General features: G+C 36.3%; 1 long non-coding RNA gene across 1 annotated transcript in view; it reads left to right on the top strand.

Annotated features, from left to right (window-relative positions):
• The window catches only part of LOC116088243, a 16,040-nt gene extending 915 nt beyond the window's left edge, over positions 1–15,125 (top strand). The window contains exons 2-4 of the long non-coding RNA XR_004117836.1: positions 2,689–2,801; positions 11,344–11,482; positions 12,766–15,125. This is a non-coding gene — a long non-coding RNA (uncharacterized LOC116088243). The remainder of the gene's footprint in view (positions 1–2,688; positions 2,802–11,343; positions 11,483–12,765) is intronic.
• The last annotated feature ends 1,951 nt before the right edge of the window (positions 15,126–17,076 follow it).

Below are 17,076 nucleotides of genomic sequence, written 5' to 3' on the forward strand. Positions count from 1 at the left end.
TTTTACCTCTGAGCCTCGTTGAGGTGCGGGAGTTGTGACATGGTAGGCCGGGATCTATTTTTACGGACCCGGGTCTCACCCTTCAGCCTTGCTCAGAAGTAACTTTTAAGTCGGGTGGCTTAAAGACATCGATCCTTAAACGTTATCTAGAGTGCAAAATAAGGTATCCATTACTTTATTTGCAATTCTTAGGACTGGTCTACCTCGATACCCTGTTTGAAGTCCTTGAAGTCCTAGGGCCGGGACAGGACCAATCCTGAGGGTGAAGTGGCAGGTGCCCCCAGCAAGCCCTTCTCCGGGCAGTTTTGGAGAACCATGAAGTATTTATTATGCAAAGGAGAGCAGAAAGCAGGACAGGCGTTTGTTTATGGCGTTGGTTTCTGTATCACTGATCTCTACTGAAAAGTTTTGTTGAAGAGTGTGGTGTTGGTGGGAGGTGGGGGCCGTCTCTGGTAACAGAAAAGGAGAAGAAAACTTTATTTGTAATCCAAGTAAATCTTAAAAGTAATGTAAGTAAGTCTCCCTTGCGGGCAGGCACAGTAGCAATGCTAGTACATCTTGATCTAATTTTAATGAAGGATTGAAAATAGCCACTGTGTTCGTATCACTGACGCCAAGTCAGCTCACTTACATAATCATCTTTGTTGAGATGTGTTAGTGCTGTGTATAATTTCAAAGAATAATTACAAAGTTTGTTCTGACACTGCCATTGAACTATTGTCATTTGAAATTGATATGTAAAATAATGAAATCTTAACTTTTGGTTATCACGATAACCTACATTTTTCCATCAAAATAAAACCAAACCTTTCTATGAACAGAATTCATGTAAATACTGCATATGTACTTTGTTGGCAGTATATAAAGAAGGTATTGGCTTTGTACACATTCGAGTACCACAGTTTTCTCACTTTAGGAGAGTACTGCTTATACAGCAGGTGCTCCACTGGCTATTTTCTCCCCACCATGGAGCTTAGACGCTTATAAACAATGCAAGCTTGTGAGTTAGATATTCAGCATATATTTGCTCACTAAAATATCCAGTGCCCAGATAAAAATAATTAAAAGTCCACTCTACCCATTCTTAAGGAGAGTTATTATCATACTTTTCTGGAAAGAAGGGAGATAGCAAAGAAAAAATTTATAGAAAAAGTAAGTTTAATTCTTGTATCTAGCCTGAAACTTTATGGCTTAAAATAGGAATGCATATTTAGAGACAAAGACAACTGGCAGTGTTTCTAGGAGAATGATAACAACGTTGAATTAACATAATACACTTCATGACCTAGTTTTATTTGAACATGAGCCATTGAAGAGGTGTGTTTCTTAAATAATCAGTGACTGTTTGCATTGATTGGATGTCTAATTAAATGTTAAAATCATAACTATAATATTTCACTTGAGTGCTGCCTAATTTTTAAACTCATTTATAAAATAACATGAAAGCTTTGGATTTGTTTGTAAGAAGGAATATTTTTAAAATCAAGTAAATCCTCAGTGAGGAAAAAAACCCTCAAACCTTATACCAAATGTTAATCAAATATCAAAAATAGCATCTTGCCAAGGTCTGTGCCCTAGACAAGCACTGGATGTGGGAAAGATCTATTGTGGACTACAGTGAGGCCTGCTTTGTAGCTTCAGGATTATACTAAGGTCTAAAGATTGGAAACTGGAACACTTACTGTAGGATTTGTGTTCTTTAGTCAGGTTTCCTAGTTGTGCAGCAGTGTCAGAGTTGGGAACAGTATATCTCAGGGTGTGCTCTTTATAAGATAGGTATCAAAGTGCCCTTGCAGAACTTGTAAAACTTCACACTATTGAGTATCTCCATACTTAGAGAATTAGATTGTTTGTCAATGGAACCTGAGTCTGTATTCAGAAACTCCTTTTAGTTTGAGAGTTAGTCACATAAAACTGTAAGAGTTAGTGTTTTCATTTAAGATAGTTTCCCAGATGCTCAGTGCTTAACCATTTCCCCTATGACACCAGACTTGCTCTCATCCCTCATCTACTGTCTTTGCAGGTCAACCAAGTTAAAGCCTGTTAGAGAATAACTGGAGCTCCCGTGCTTCCTTTCGGTCCTGTTTGTGGGAGTAACCTAGTGCTTACCAAGTTAGCTAAATTTCAGGTTAGAGGTTGAGAATGGGAATGGCCCCTGGGATGGCAGCCTGAGAGACTAGGTGAGGATGCTCAATGGAAAGCTGTCCGTTTAACCTTTTAACACTTACATTAGAAGATTTGGGCAAAAATGCTGACACTTTGGCAGGCAAATGTGTGGCTACATTCATGTACCCTGCTTTCTACTGTCACAGATATTTGTTGACAAATTTCTGTAAGGGCTTCTGTAAGCTCGGTGTGCAAATGTCCCCCGACTTGTGAAGATTTTTGTGTTTATTGAAAAAAATAGAGTGTAAAAGAGAAGTTGAAAGAATAGGCTGAATACTCTACCAGACCTGAACCCAATCATGACATTTACTGGCAGGTGGTATTAGATGCACCCTTGCCTGACCTTCTGTGCCTTGGCTGCTTTAACCACAAAGATGGGGATAATAGTGCCTATCTCATAGGAGTTGTTTTGAAAATTATGTAAGATTATACATTAACATACCATGTGCAAATAAATGAGCACATTGTATATATTCAGTAGATGTAATTTTTAATTGTAACTCTTTTGATTTTCCCTTTTAGCCCTGGAGAGTCATTGAAGAAGGAAAAGAGGAAGCACACTGGATGAGTTAAGTAGAACTGAGCGCATGGAAGGCCACATTAGGAAGTAGGAATTGTTGAGCAGCGGGCAAGAGGTTAGGAGGAAGATGGAGATTGCAGTGCTGGCTATTAACTTGGGTTTCATGGTAGCTTTCTGGCTCAGGTGCTTTCTTTACCCTCATCCTCCTTTGTACCATCGTATTTTAGCACTTAATTATATACTTTTTTGAATCCCTTTGCAAAGCACTGATTATGTGGTCTGTCTCAGTCTTTGAATCCTGGCTTTATGTTTTAGTATTATGGATTCTGAACTTTCTGGGCTTAAGGGTAGCAGCTGTTTTCCCTCTCATGGGGAGGTGGATAGGGTCTAGATCTTAGAATTGTTGAGGGGACTAGGGAATTGTTGAGGGGACTAGCCCATGATGCTAGGAATGGATACAGAATTCAACTTGAGATTTGCTTTCTCATACAGGCATTTGTCACTAAAGAACAGGAGTTCTGGCCAAAGAGGTCCCTACCCAGGGACTTGGACACTACCTGTGCTTAGTATTTAGATAATGGCAAAGTACTTAATCTAGCATCAGTTCATTTTCTCCTTAAAACAGCTCATTAAAGAGTGCTGTCAGCATAAGTGAACCCACTCCAATGAAGCACTTCAGATCCTTTCTCTTCAGCTCTCTTTCTTCTCTTTGCTTGTCAACAAAAGGAGTCCCATCCTGCTCTAAAAACTATTTCTTCCTAGGTTTAGAAACAACCAATCATTGTGGCTTAGCTCATTGGCAATGTCTTTTGTGTTGAACCATGCAAAATCTAACCATTTTCTAGTCCTAGATAGTTCCCAGATTCCTAGCCTCTTTAAAACTCTCACTCTACTTGAATTCATATGGTAGCTACAACCATTTGGCCAATTCTAACCTAGTTATAAAGTCTTAATGAAAACATTATGAAAATATATGTATAGTGCATTTGAAAGAAGAAAGCACTGGACCAAGTGAGTTTTAAGACATCTGAGGGATTTGTGTGAGCCAAGTCAGTTTGCTATACTTTCCTCATCCTTGAATGAAGATAATCTTACTGTAAGCATCTTCCCATTTTGAGGGATTGAGTATACCTGGATGCAAATGTTTTTATAAGAACTGAATGCCTTAGGACATGTTCTATCCCAGAGATATATATATAAATATAAAATTATTCACTTTAAAATTACATATACCTTTTCTGGTATATGGAATATCAAAAAACAAAAAAAATAGCTGGGGGACAAATTAAGTGCCTGTTGCTAGGTATGGGGTGGGGTATATTTGTTCCAGGACCCACCCCTCTGTAGATACTAAAATCTGTGTGTGGAAAGCCTTTATAGGAAGTAGCTTAGTATATGAACATAATCTCCACATATTTTGTATCATCTAAAGCAATCTCTAGATGACTTATACCTAATATAATGTGATACCATGTAAGTAGTTGCTGTATTGTGTTGTTCAGGAAGTAGGGACAAGCTAAAGTCTGTACATGTTTAATATTAAATTAAATTTTTTTTTTGTTTTGTGTATTGAGACAAGGTGTTGCAGTAGCCCAGTCTGGACTGGAACTTACTGTGTAGTCTATGCAACATGTCCCTGAATTGGTAATTCTTGAGCTCAGCTTTCCAAATGCTGGAATTCTGAGGCATGTGACATAGAGCTTGGCATACTTTTACACACACACACACACACAGGATCCACAGAAACTAGAATGTCATGTGAAAACCAATGGTATTTTACATTTCATTTTTATCGACTAATGCTGTGTAATACTTGACTGTATGTTCTTTTTGAATCATTGTATAACTAAAAGTCATATATGGAAGAAAACTCTAGGCTAGATACAAGGTGGACCGTCCACTGTGTGTGTGTGTGTGTGTGTGTGTGTGTGTGTGTGTGTGTGTGCATTATGCCTAAGTTAAGGATGCCTTAAAATTATAAGATGCTGTTATATATTGACCAGACTTTAGGAATATCTCTTTAAAGTGTGTTGACATTTAATTGACCTTTGAAGGTTCATTCTGTTAATCATACTCAAAGTGCTAAAGCTATGGTTGACTGCTTTGGAATTTTTACGTTCAGTCGTGCTTAGCATATAAAGTCTCTGGCATAATTGCTGCTTATTTAGAGAAAGTTTCCTTCTCTCTGAAAATGTGAATTATGCTTGTTTTGTTTTGTTTTGGTTTTAAAACTTTGCTTCAGGCTAGGTAATGACAGAGGTTTGAATTTAAGTCTTTTCCTGTCGTTAGTTGTATGGGGGTATGCTTTTTCTTATATAAGTAATGGAAATTGCTTGGTTAAATGAAGAGTACTTTTATTCATCTAAGAACTAGAGCTCTTCAAGGCACAATGTTAAAATTTAAACAAGTTTAACACTTAAAAAGTATATTTTTCAACAAACTTTTAAGAACCTTTCAATTGTATTATTGTGGATTGAAACTATCAATGCAAGTTTTTTATTGAATAAGAATTCAAAAGAACTATTTTTATAGTAAACTGTATTGACTTGTCAGTATAATTTTATTATAAACACACTGTAAAAACACAAAAACTCCAATCTATTTCTTTTTAAAATGCTAACATTTTGTTGCTTTACCTAGAGAATATCTGATGAAATGTTTTAAGATTTATGGGACTTAAATTTATGAAAATGGACTTTGGAAGTATTTTTGATATAGTTAGCTCAATTGACTTTTAAATTAGTAAATTTTTTTTTCTTTCTTTTGGTTAGTTTACTTAATATTGTCCATGGTAAAATGGTAACAATTCTTACATAGCTTAGACTGGCCTTAAAATCATGACCCTCCATCCTCAAAAATATTAATTTTTTTTTCAATTTTTAATTTTATGTGTATGGAATTCTGCCTGAATATTTATCTGCATCATATATGTGTCTGATGCCCAGGGAGATTGGAAAAGGGTGTCAAGGACCCTGAGACTAGAGTTACAGGCAGTTGTGAGTCTCCATGTAAATGATAGAACTAGAACTTGCGTCCTCTGGAAGATCATGACTAGCTCTTTAGCCCCTAAATTAATATTTTTAATATTTATGGAAATAACTTTTTCTAAATTATAATTGAAAAAATAACATGTTTTTACCATTATTAATGATTTATCATTGAGGTGCCATACATAATTTTTAATGTTTTTACCTTAAAACAGCTATTAAATAGGAAAATTTAAATTGAAGTTTAAACTAGAATTTTTACTTCCATGAGATAATTTTAGACTTTGCATATATGTGCCTTCATGTTTACAATGCATTCTGCTATAAATTTTGAGATATCATTTACTTATTCGTATAGTTCAAGTAAAGCAAACAGTTCTCTTGGCATAAAATTTGATATTTCTTATCAGTTCTCAATATTGTCTTTTCTGCTTTTCCCTGTCCTCCATTAGAGCTGTTCTTTTTATTTTATGATAGACCAGCCTCCAAATGAAAGGTCATTTTCCCTTAGACATTTAACTACCAACTATCCTACTGTGGGATAGAGGATATGCAGTGAGACATAATAACATTATTTCAGCAAAACCTAAAGAATGCAAATCAGTGCAGTGGTGATCATATGCGTGATACTCAGACCAAGGATGACATCTCAAACTTTGAATACTCTGATTTCAGTGTAATTTTTCATCAATAGCTAGTATTTTAAAATCAGATATAACTAAACATAATTTTAATATAAAGACTGATATCCACAGGAAACTTTTTTTTAGTTTTAGTAAGACTGTTGATTGGATAATACATTAGCAAAAATAAATACTTGCTATTCCTTTAATGTTCTGTCGTTCAGATCTGGAGATGGTCACAGGTTAACAACTTTATGAGTTTTCACATACAAAATTTTGACCTAAACACTTCATAAGTGTCAGTTTATTTAATATTCCCTATGTTTTTCATTTTATAAATGAGAAGGTTATGATACAAGTATTTATGGTAGTGTCTTTAGTTGGGTAGACAGACTAAGAAAAGTAAGTAGGGGCTGGTGAGATGGCTCAGTGGTTAAGGGCACTGACTGCTCTTCCGAAGGTCCTGAGTTCAGATCGCAGCAACGACATGGTGGCTCACAACCATCCGTGATGAGATTTGACACCCTTTTCTGGTGTGTCTGAAGACAGCTACAGTGTATTACACCAGAGCGAGCAGAGGTCCTGAGTTCAATTTTCAGCAGCCACATGATGGCTCACGGCCATCTGTACAGCTACAGTGTACTCATACACATAAAATAAATAAATAAATCTTAAAAAAAAAAAAAAAGAAAAGAAAAGTAGGTAACAGTCTTGGTACTAAATAAGTAGCAACAGACAGCTGTGCAGGATCTGGGGAGATATGGGTGTGTTTATTAGGAAAAGATGGGACTCAAGTGTGCCCAGTATAAAGAGCAGCGAGTAGCTCTGGAATCACAAGTCAGATGTTCTCAGGTTTCACCAGCCCACCAGGTGGAGGAGGCTCCTGCCCTGGTGCTGAGGAGCCCTCAGTCTTCCTCCTCCTGACGTTTTTTGGCTGACTCAGGCAGTTTTGCCCCAGGAGGGTTTTCCTTCTCACTCAGTTGGAAGCCTGGGCTTTGTAAATAATAGGAGATTTTTTTTTCTCCCAGGTTTAAAGTTCATCCTCCCCTTGCACTTTGTATATTTTTTTTGAAAAATAGTGCTCAATAGTGTTTTACAATTGTATGTAACTATGAGGTTGATAGTACATAACAGAATTGAAGGGCCTGAGGGGAAATAAGGAGAAAAGAAACATTGTGGAAATAAATGAAGAGATAAATTGGGGTTGGGAGACTGATGGAAACTGAGAGGAGGATTGCTGATTTGCTTCTCACCCACACCTCCTCCCCACATTCACAGTAACAGGCAATGTCACTGTCTTTAGCCTGACATGCTGAGCCAGGGAGTTGAGCCTCGTGGGAGTGGAAATTTTCTTCCTTTTGCATTTTGAGACTTGGGTGTGCTGCTTTAAGATGCCACTGGTATCAGTAATGTTTGTTTATACTGGATATTTTCTGGGTAGCCATTGTGGATAGGGCTTATAATACAAACAGTACTGTTAGGAGGGCTGCAGATTCTCCGCTGCTGTGTTTATCTTACTAGTTAAAAACCTGCTAGCGCCCTAAGACTTCTGAGCACATTTAGAAAATTCCAGAGGCAATGTTAAGAATAGCTTTAGTAGAACAAAAAAGAAAGAAAGAAAAGAAGAAAGAAAGAAAGAAAGAAAGGGAGGAAGGAAGGAAGGAAGGAAGGAAGGAAGGAAGGAAGGAAGGAAGGAAATTAAGACTTGGTACTTAAAATGCTGACCAACATGCAAGTTTTTCTTTAGAGAGTATAGCTTAGGGTTGAGCATATTTTAAAACTTAAGTATAAAAGTAGATTTTTTTAAAATATTGTTTTCTTAATCATGTCGATAAAAGTGTAGTACTTTCATTTCACAGAATATAAAATTAAAGTGAGAGAGAATTTGGAGGGATTTTAGTCTTATATTTAAATTCCATTTTCGTCACTTATGAAGATCCTTATTCAGATCATGGGTCTCAAAGTGTTTCTTCCTGATTTATGATTGTAATAGGACAGAATAATTGAAATTGTAATCATCTCAAAAAAGGCACATTGCCAGTCTTACTTTAAACTTTCTGGTAAGTTTTTACACCTCTCCTTTACTTTTTATCTTCTGTGTATAATACGTACATACTCATTTATGAAAAAGTAGTCACTTTAAATAACAAAATGTTGGTAACACTGTTGATTTGGAGAAAGTAATTTCCAAGTGATTGTTTCCCAGGTAGGGAGGCATCTGATAGGGTTTGTTTAGATCCCCATATATGAAATAAAGAGAATTAACAATGCTTTTCCCAGTCATGACATGGTCCTGGCATTCTGTTCAAGTTTGTAGACTCTAGGAAACAAAATGGGGCAGGCAGATTTCCTTTTTTTTTTTCTTGTATTTAATCTTGTACTTAATCCATTTTTTTCCTATTGCCATGAAAACATTTCTCCTCCTCTGACGCTGTTCTCATTAGAGTCTAGATTATCTATGTGCTCACTTTTCCATTTAGACAGACATGGAACCTGGGCCTAGAAGCTTGTAGAGAGGGTCCTAAGCTGCCTTGCTCTCTCCTCCCAGAACCGTGAGCTTCACACCAGCAGCTTGTTTATTGCCGCTCTTCCTGTGTTTGTGCTGTTCGGCTGGCCTGAGCTGTCTTTTAACCTCCACTCTTAATGCTTAACTTTACAAGTGAAATTTGAGCCAGTCACACTGCAAATGTCAGCCATTCCTAGTGAGTGGTTCAGTTCACATTCAGCAAATCCACTGAGTGCTTATTAACTGAGTAACTGTTATTTGAATAGAAGTGCTTTTGTTGTTGTTTTTTATCTTTCAGATTTATACTTATTTCATGAAAATCTAAAAATAAAAAATCTTATTTGAGCCACTGAACTTTAGATAACTCAAAACACTTTAAGTCAAATATTAACTTGCCATAAAACTCTCCTGAAAGTGTCTAATTTTCAGATTAAGCAAGCTATTTTCAGCTAAATTTCCCATTCTCTTATGAAATGGTATAAAGTTGTGAAAGCTGATTTAAAGGTTGGATTGTGAATAAAACTTTTGTCCTGATTTTTATACTTTATTGCTATGTACCTCTTTTGTTCTCTGCTTACATCCCATATTTCTTACCAAACAATACTGTAGACAAGTTCTTCTATAGAAAGCTTTATAAGTTAGCTTCTATCTGGTATATCTATAACGATACTTCAAACAGTTGTGTAATGCTTCTATTTAAAAAGATGTGGGTGAGGAAAGTGATGGTGAATGAATTCAGGGTAATTGGTGACTCTGTATTAAGAAAGAAATATCACTAGTTAAGGGAAACCTGCTTCCATGATTTATATAATTCTTTAATTTTAAAAATCTTTCTACCACCTTTATGCAGTTCCCACTGTATCTCATAAATTAAAAAAAAAAGAAAACATTAAGGAACTAGAGTCACAGTGCCTTATAACTATAAGGATTCTGTAGATATTTTAACTAACCCTCTTACAGAGAAAATTGGCATCCAGTGTGATCTAATGAAATCAGGTGACTATTGGGTTTAAAAGCCCAAATAACATTTTAATAGTTTGTTTTCATTAGTATATATGCTGTTCTACTTAAGCTACCCTAAGTGCTGATAATCAGAAAATGGTAGTGAGGGAACATAACTAATAGGGACATTGGTCCCTTGTCTTTTTACATATATGTTGGTCACTTCTCCAGGGAGTTCTGTGAAGAGCAGGTGTTGCTGTTTCCTTTCATAGAAAAAGTAGCCCAGGCTCAAAGTTATAGATATCCCCAAGCCCCCAGGTGTCTACCAGGTAATTCTATGTTCCTTGTCTTTCTGTTATTTAAGAGTCACCAGCTGGTCTTAGAGAATTCTCACATGACAGAGGGTGGGGAGTAACATCTTCCTATTGACTTTGGCTATCTTTGTTGAGTTGTACGCTCCCCCAAAAGGCTGTATAATTGTAAATAAGGTGCATCTTAAGATGATGTCTTGAAGATTCAGCCAGCATATACCATGCACCCACTTTTTGCAAGGCACCTCTTAGGGCACTTCAGGTTGATGCAGAGGTAGAGTCATAACCACAGGCAGAGAGAAACTAAAGGTAGTCTCTCTTTTCCAAAGACTTGCTTTTGTGGGGATATGTAAAATATACTGGTCCCTATGTCTGAAATCAGTCATTCTTTCTAAATATGTATATTAAAGTTCATATGAAAGTAATGTGCACTGTATAGAAAAGCAGGGAAGTGAGATTTTAACATAGTAACCGACTTGGTTTTTGTCTTGACTTTTTTTTTAACTTGATAGCCTAATACTTAAAGCTTAATACTCTGCCAAGGCATAGCTCAGAATTGCTTTCAGAATGGATCAGTTTGGAAGTCCAATATTCTGGATATTTTATGGCAATCGATTATTATTAAAGGCTCTAAAATATATGCCTTTATAAGTGCTTTCTAAAATAAAAAAAATGGGTTAAGTAGTAGATTATATATTTAGCAATACCAGATAACTCAATCTGCTATCTATCTATCTATCTATCTATCTATCTATCTATCTATCTATCTATCTATCTATTGAAGTTAAAAATGGTGTTTTTCAGTTAGTGATATTGGTAAACAGACTTTTTTTTCCTTTTGAAATAAAGTCTTACTCCTTTTATTCATACTAGCCTTGAACTCCTAGTCTCAAGTGATCCTTCTAAAACTGCAAGTATGTAGCAGCCCCACCTCAAATAATAGTTTTGAGACAGTTCACCTGAATAGTTCTGCCTGATCTGAAACACCCTCATATATTCTTTGTAGCCAGGCTAGCTTCAGCTTCTGCCTCCTGAGTGCTATGATTACAAGTGTGCTTCACCATGCCTGTTAAAATAAATATTTTAAAAGGCAACATTTGTTATAAAATTGTTCACATCTGAAGCAGTATATTATTACCTTGAAGGAAGAGTACTGACCATGCTGAGTTTTTACTGTATGGGAGTTAAAGCTTGAGTTTTGTTTCTTTTTTAAAGCATTTCAGCATTTGAGCTCATTTCTGCCCTGTGATCATTACAATAAAACTTAATATTCCTGATATTTCTTTAGAAGCATGCTATGTTTCAGCAGAAGCAGGAGAGTTTTTCTGTTCTGTGGAAGGAGTCTAATGGAGCACCAGTCCAGAGGGAAGAGCTGAGCCAGCAGCCTGTGGTCTGAGGGAGGTTGCCTGGGAACTGCTGACAGTGAGGTAAAGGGGGGGAGCTGAAGTGGATAGAATGGAGTGGGAAAGTCCCCTATTAACCTGGAGGCTGGGAGGCCCTGACCTTCTGGAATCTCCCACCTTAGTGGAAATACGGGGAAAATAAGAGAGGAGAACTACGAGCTAATGGTGGTGAGTAGAAAATGAGTGATAAGTCCAAGGTCCTGATGTCCTTGAGAATATCTGAAAATTTGACCTAAAGAACAACCAGTTCTACTTCATCATAAAGGGTGATTTCAATTCTTTAGTTTTTTGGTTAACATTTTATGTTAATTTTATAATGAAAATATAATTATTAATGAGCTGTTAATTGTCTCTAATTCTTCAAATGCATATTTCCTCATACTCTACAAATGGTCCAGAATACCAGAATAGAGGACTCAGCAGTGAGCCATGGATATATGACTTTAGTGCTGCATGCCTGATGTCATCATCAGCATTATGTTGTTGATGTAGTTGTCTTGGTAGTGGCTTCATTATGTTGTGACAGGGATAAGAAGAAAGTAGTATAGTAGATATCAACTAATGTGCAATAAATATTTAGGTGAGGCTCAGTTGAATGGAGGTTATAAATGTGTACAAGACTAAACATGATGATCCATGCCTATAATCCCAACATTTGGTCTGTGGGGAGGGTAGAGTATCAGGAAATCAAGGTTAACTTTTACATGCTTCAGGTGGCTACATGAGGACCTCCTTAAATACCCACCTAATATTCAAAAGTCTTAAGAAATGAATACATATATTTTATCTTATTATTTTTTACTTATTTTTCTGACATTTTAGTGAAAAATGCTAATTGAATAAAGTAATTATGTTCATTTGTAGGCTAGGAGAGGATTTAGTCTTAATAAATTTAATCTTTACTATCCAAGATAATGGTTTTCTTTGTAGAATTTGAGTTTTTAAACAGTTTTCATGAACAACTCCATAAAGTTCCTCCGAGTAATTTTTATAGTTTCTATTCATTTTCACAAAGCAAGGTCTAGCAGGTAGGTTTTTATTTATATTACTTCCAACAACAACAAAGAAAGTCACGAGCAGATTCATTGGTGTCATCATTAGCAGGAAGGGCAGTGAAGATGACACGAACCTGGAGCCTAGCCAAAGCTAGGAGGAAAACTAGGCCTAGAAAAATGAGTCAGAGAAGGTGCACATTGAATTTGAAGTGCAGAATTCTGTTTGTACATTTAGTTATTCTGTTTTAGATGAGTTCTATGCATGCTTTCTACAGCAGGAGAGAAAGACCGGTTGCCATTTGTTCTTTACAGGTGTGTCAAAATCAAAACAAGATGTGGGATGCCAGTACTGTTCATGCAGCTGCCTGCACCCTAGGGTTCCAGGAGTCCCTGGAGTACAGAAGGATGCAGAATCTGGGCATTGGACCCTGTGCTGACAAGGAGCCTCCCATTCTTGGAGCACCACAATATACATGCAAATGAGAAGTTGGGAGGCTACCTGGATAGGAAGGAGCAAGGTAGAAGGAGGAAGCAGCATCCTTTTCCGGAGAGGCAGCTTGTACTCTTTCATTTCCATGACTAGCCAAGTAAACGTCTTCAAGTCTCCTTCATTAGAATGACTTAATCCTTCAAATAGTTAAAACAAAAAGGATGTGAGGAAGATACACAACCTTCCAGAGACACCAAAGCTGTACTTTTGGACCTTGACTCACATGTCTGAAGCCATGGAGTGCTCACAGTTTAGAAGTTGGAAGTTTGTTTTCTGTGTTCAAGGGTTGTTATAAGGGAGATAGGGATTGATATACTGAACAAAATTGAATCTTATTCTTCCATATTTGCTAACATATGTTTTTAAAGAACAGATATTACTCACATTTTCCAGATAATGGGAAGACATTTTTAGTCAGAAGGAAGCATAATACTTCAGATAGTTTAGGTCAGTGGTTCCCTGCTAAAAAGGTGTAGCAGAAACTTTAATTGCCAGTATACATACTAACAATTTCCCATCTTTTGAACAAGAGTTACAGAATCAATGAGGGGAAATGAAATTCAGGTATGTAGTTAGAAGACACCAACTAAATAATCTTATCTTTTCTCAACCCTCTAGATTTGAAAATTATGGTTCCAGTTGAAGTACTGGTCAACAGCAAAAAAATCCTAAATCATTAAAAACAACTATTTAACACAGAACCTCACCTAGAGGGGCAAAGTTATCCAGCATCCATTTGACTAAATCGATTTTTGCTTTCATATGAATTTTTGTTGTGCCTGTGTCTTGCTGAAACACCTGTACATATAGACTATGTAGTATACAAGTATGTGATACTTGTTAAATGCTCTTGCATTTTTGAGCTCTTGATCTATGATCTTAGTCTTTCGTGTTTTAGGGATTTCTTTTTTTCATGTTTATTTGTAAAGTGTTGTGTAAAAGGCTAGAGTAGTTCTAAAGTTTGATTACTCCAAATAAGATTGTTATTGGAAGTTTTTTGCGTAGTATATACCAAGCAATTACCGTCTATCATTTTTAATTTAAGGTTATTACTCAAAAGTTGACTGATTCTAAGGCAACTAGGAGACCCTTCACTTTGAGAAAAATTTGAGTGAAAATACTTTCTTTTTGTAAACAGCTCCTGATGTACAATATCCTCTGGGTGCCAGTTCTGGAATTTATGTTTTAATTAAAGAGCACCCTGCCTCTTTATTTGTGGGCCACTTAAATAAGTGGGTGTCTTGGTGAGAAGTTCAGGAGGTTGGTGGTTGTAGCTGAGTTTAGGATTGACTCAGCTCTGGGCAGCAGTGGTATATGAATGCCAAGTGCTAAGAATGTTTGGAATGTAGACTTGCCAGCACTGATAGAGTTTGCTTTGTTCCCCTGTGTGACTTGACCCATTGAGAAATTGTGGTTCCCTAGGAAGTTTTAATAGTTCAAAATGTTTAGTTAATAAAGAAAATGGCCACAACATTATTCAGCTTGTTTTCACCTGCTGCCTCAAAGATTAACTTTCTTAGCCATAATGGGATAGAACTACCCCTTGCTTTGAAAAAGAAATTTATGGAGCTCATCACATTTGTTAGTTTCCACAAACATGAAGCTCTCTGTGGGGATTTTTTTTTTATCATAAAATCCCTAAGGCGTTGACAACTTAACATTGTGGTAACTTCATCTAAAACCAAATCTCAGGGAAAGGCACACCTACTTTTCTGTATCAGCTTCATCTTTCACTAGACTCAGAAGGGTTTTGAATTACTTCAGGAAAAGTAGTGACTGATAGAGCTTAACCTTCCGTTTTCCTCATTTATTTTCATTAGAGAATGGGAGTGGAATTCAGAACATTCAGATGTGGAGTTAATGTGCGTCACTGCTGCCAGCCCCTGCTGCCAGCGATAGGTTCTGTGTTTTTCCAGTGGGAAACTCTGATCCACAGAGATGCTTGCAGACCTGCACCTCCTTGCTCTTTTCTGCTTTTCTCCTGATTGTTGTTTACTCTTTGAAACATCAGCTGACTGTACAGAGCCTCTGTGGAAGCAGATTTCAGAACAAAGGTGATCTGTAAAAGCAGCACGTAAGTCTTGTTTCTGTCTGTCTGTTTCCCTACTTTGGTGCTTAGTGTTGAATGTTGAATGCTCTGTACATAATTAAAGCATTTTCCTGGTTACATTTTCTCAAAGAAGGATTTTGATGAACTTACGTATGTTCTAGTCCTAGTAAGTCACCTCACCATCTGCATGATTGTTGATGGCCAACCACAGTAATGGGTAAAAGCCATTTACATGTGTTGTTTTCATAAATGTGTTTGACACTTAATAGATGAATAATAATTGTTCCTGAAGCATATAAACTATATCTTACATAAACTATAGTTATATTCTAGGGCATTGAGGTTTTACAGTTTACAGAACGTCGCCTGTACATTTAAGAAACTCCTACAGAGCCTGTACATTTAAGAAACTCCTACAGAGCACTTCTCAGGTCAGTAAGACAGAATGCTGAAGAAGGCATATCAATGTTGACAGTGAGCGACTGTAAACATCCTCGACTGGAAGCTGTGAAGCCACAAATGGGCTTTCAGTCGGATGTTTGCAGCTGCCTACTGCCTCCAACTTCAAGGAGTAATTATCTTGTTGGCTGAAACCAATTCCTTGCTTTCTCTTTGATTTATTTTTACAAAGCTTGGGTGGAAAAGATAAATTAAACAACTTCAAAACCATAGAAGTGTTCTTCCTGTGCATAGAATGTGCAATATATGTACTTTAAAAATATAACAGTATTTTTTAAGCTAAGCAAATAAATATATTATAGTATTATTATTTTTAAACAAATAAGACAGTGCTTTTAAAAGTTATTTTAAAAAGTAGGCTCTTTAATCCACTATTTTTCTATCAAATCTCAGAGTAGGTATTTTTTAAGGTCAATTCACACAAAATTTTTTTTTGTTAATATAGCTAAATTATTTGAAAAGAGAAAAAGTAAAATCCAAAGTAGAGAATTAATTCATGTTTCATAGTGCTTGAATTAAACCACATACCCCTTCTTGGTTTAATCTTCAATGAAGTAACAATTTTCACCTGAATCTTAAAGTATCTTAAAACAGTGCCTCCAGTAACTTGAAAAGTTGAAAAGTATATTTGCTTTCTTTTGCTTGATCTACTATAAAGTCTTGGTTGATATTTTTCTTTTAACTAAACTGATAAAGTAACTCATCTCTCTTTAAAATAGTACACCAAATTCCACTCTTTATGTAGACAATTTCAGAATGGAAGCCCAGCCAGATCCCTGAAGGACATAGTTTCTAATTTGCCTATTTTGTTTTCTGTACTTTTCCTATGGCTTAATGTGAATGTTCATTTAGTTAAATTATAGGAATGAGACACCTTAAAAAGAGAAGTAGACAGCATCTTTATCTTGTAAAACACACTTTTTGAAACAGTAGTTTCAATACTGTAGAAACTACAGCTTCTATTCTCTCAAATAGTATCATTAGTCTTACTAATAAGAGTTCATCCTGAAAGAGTATTCCATTCCATAAGTGCTGGCCATGCTGATGGCTGGACAGATAGGTGGATAGAAGTCAGTTTTCCTGATACATAAAGACATCAAGTGAGAAAACTCAGTGATGCCAGGCATGAGGAGTTAGTTGACTAACACTGAAACACAGAGGGCTGGATAGAGAAGTCCCAGGGTCTGGAACTGAGCAACATTGCTTCAATAGGTAAACTGAAAATATTTAGTGTAAGTAACCCAGCTGTGTCCCAGGAAACTAGCAGTATTTCCCAGGGAACTGGCTATATGTTTGAAGAAATTATTTTACCTTTACTTTCTTTGTTTGCCCCTGTATTGTCTTACCCTTCTTTCCTTGCTTCAGTGACTTCTAAATTTTCCACTGTCCACTACTGTTTGGTTATTTCCTTCACACACTTACTTACTGGAATTTTTTAACTTGTAAAATTTGCTCCATTCTTAGATGTAAACCTCTATTAGCTATTTTGGTTAGTTTTGAAATTAATACCTGTTATGTTTTGTGCTCCTCATTTCCACAGTAGTAATCTAAAATACTGTTTTAGAGTATCAACAATGTGCTATTTATAGTTGAACTAAGGTCTGGATTTTTTACCCCCATTTTA

Source organism: Mastomys coucha, unplaced genomic scaffold (genome assembly GCF_008632895.1).
Source record: "Mastomys coucha isolate ucsf_1 unplaced genomic scaffold, UCSF_Mcou_1 pScaffold14, whole genome shotgun sequence".
Lineage (NCBI taxonomy): Eukaryota > Metazoa > Chordata > Mammalia > Rodentia > Muridae > Mastomys > Mastomys coucha.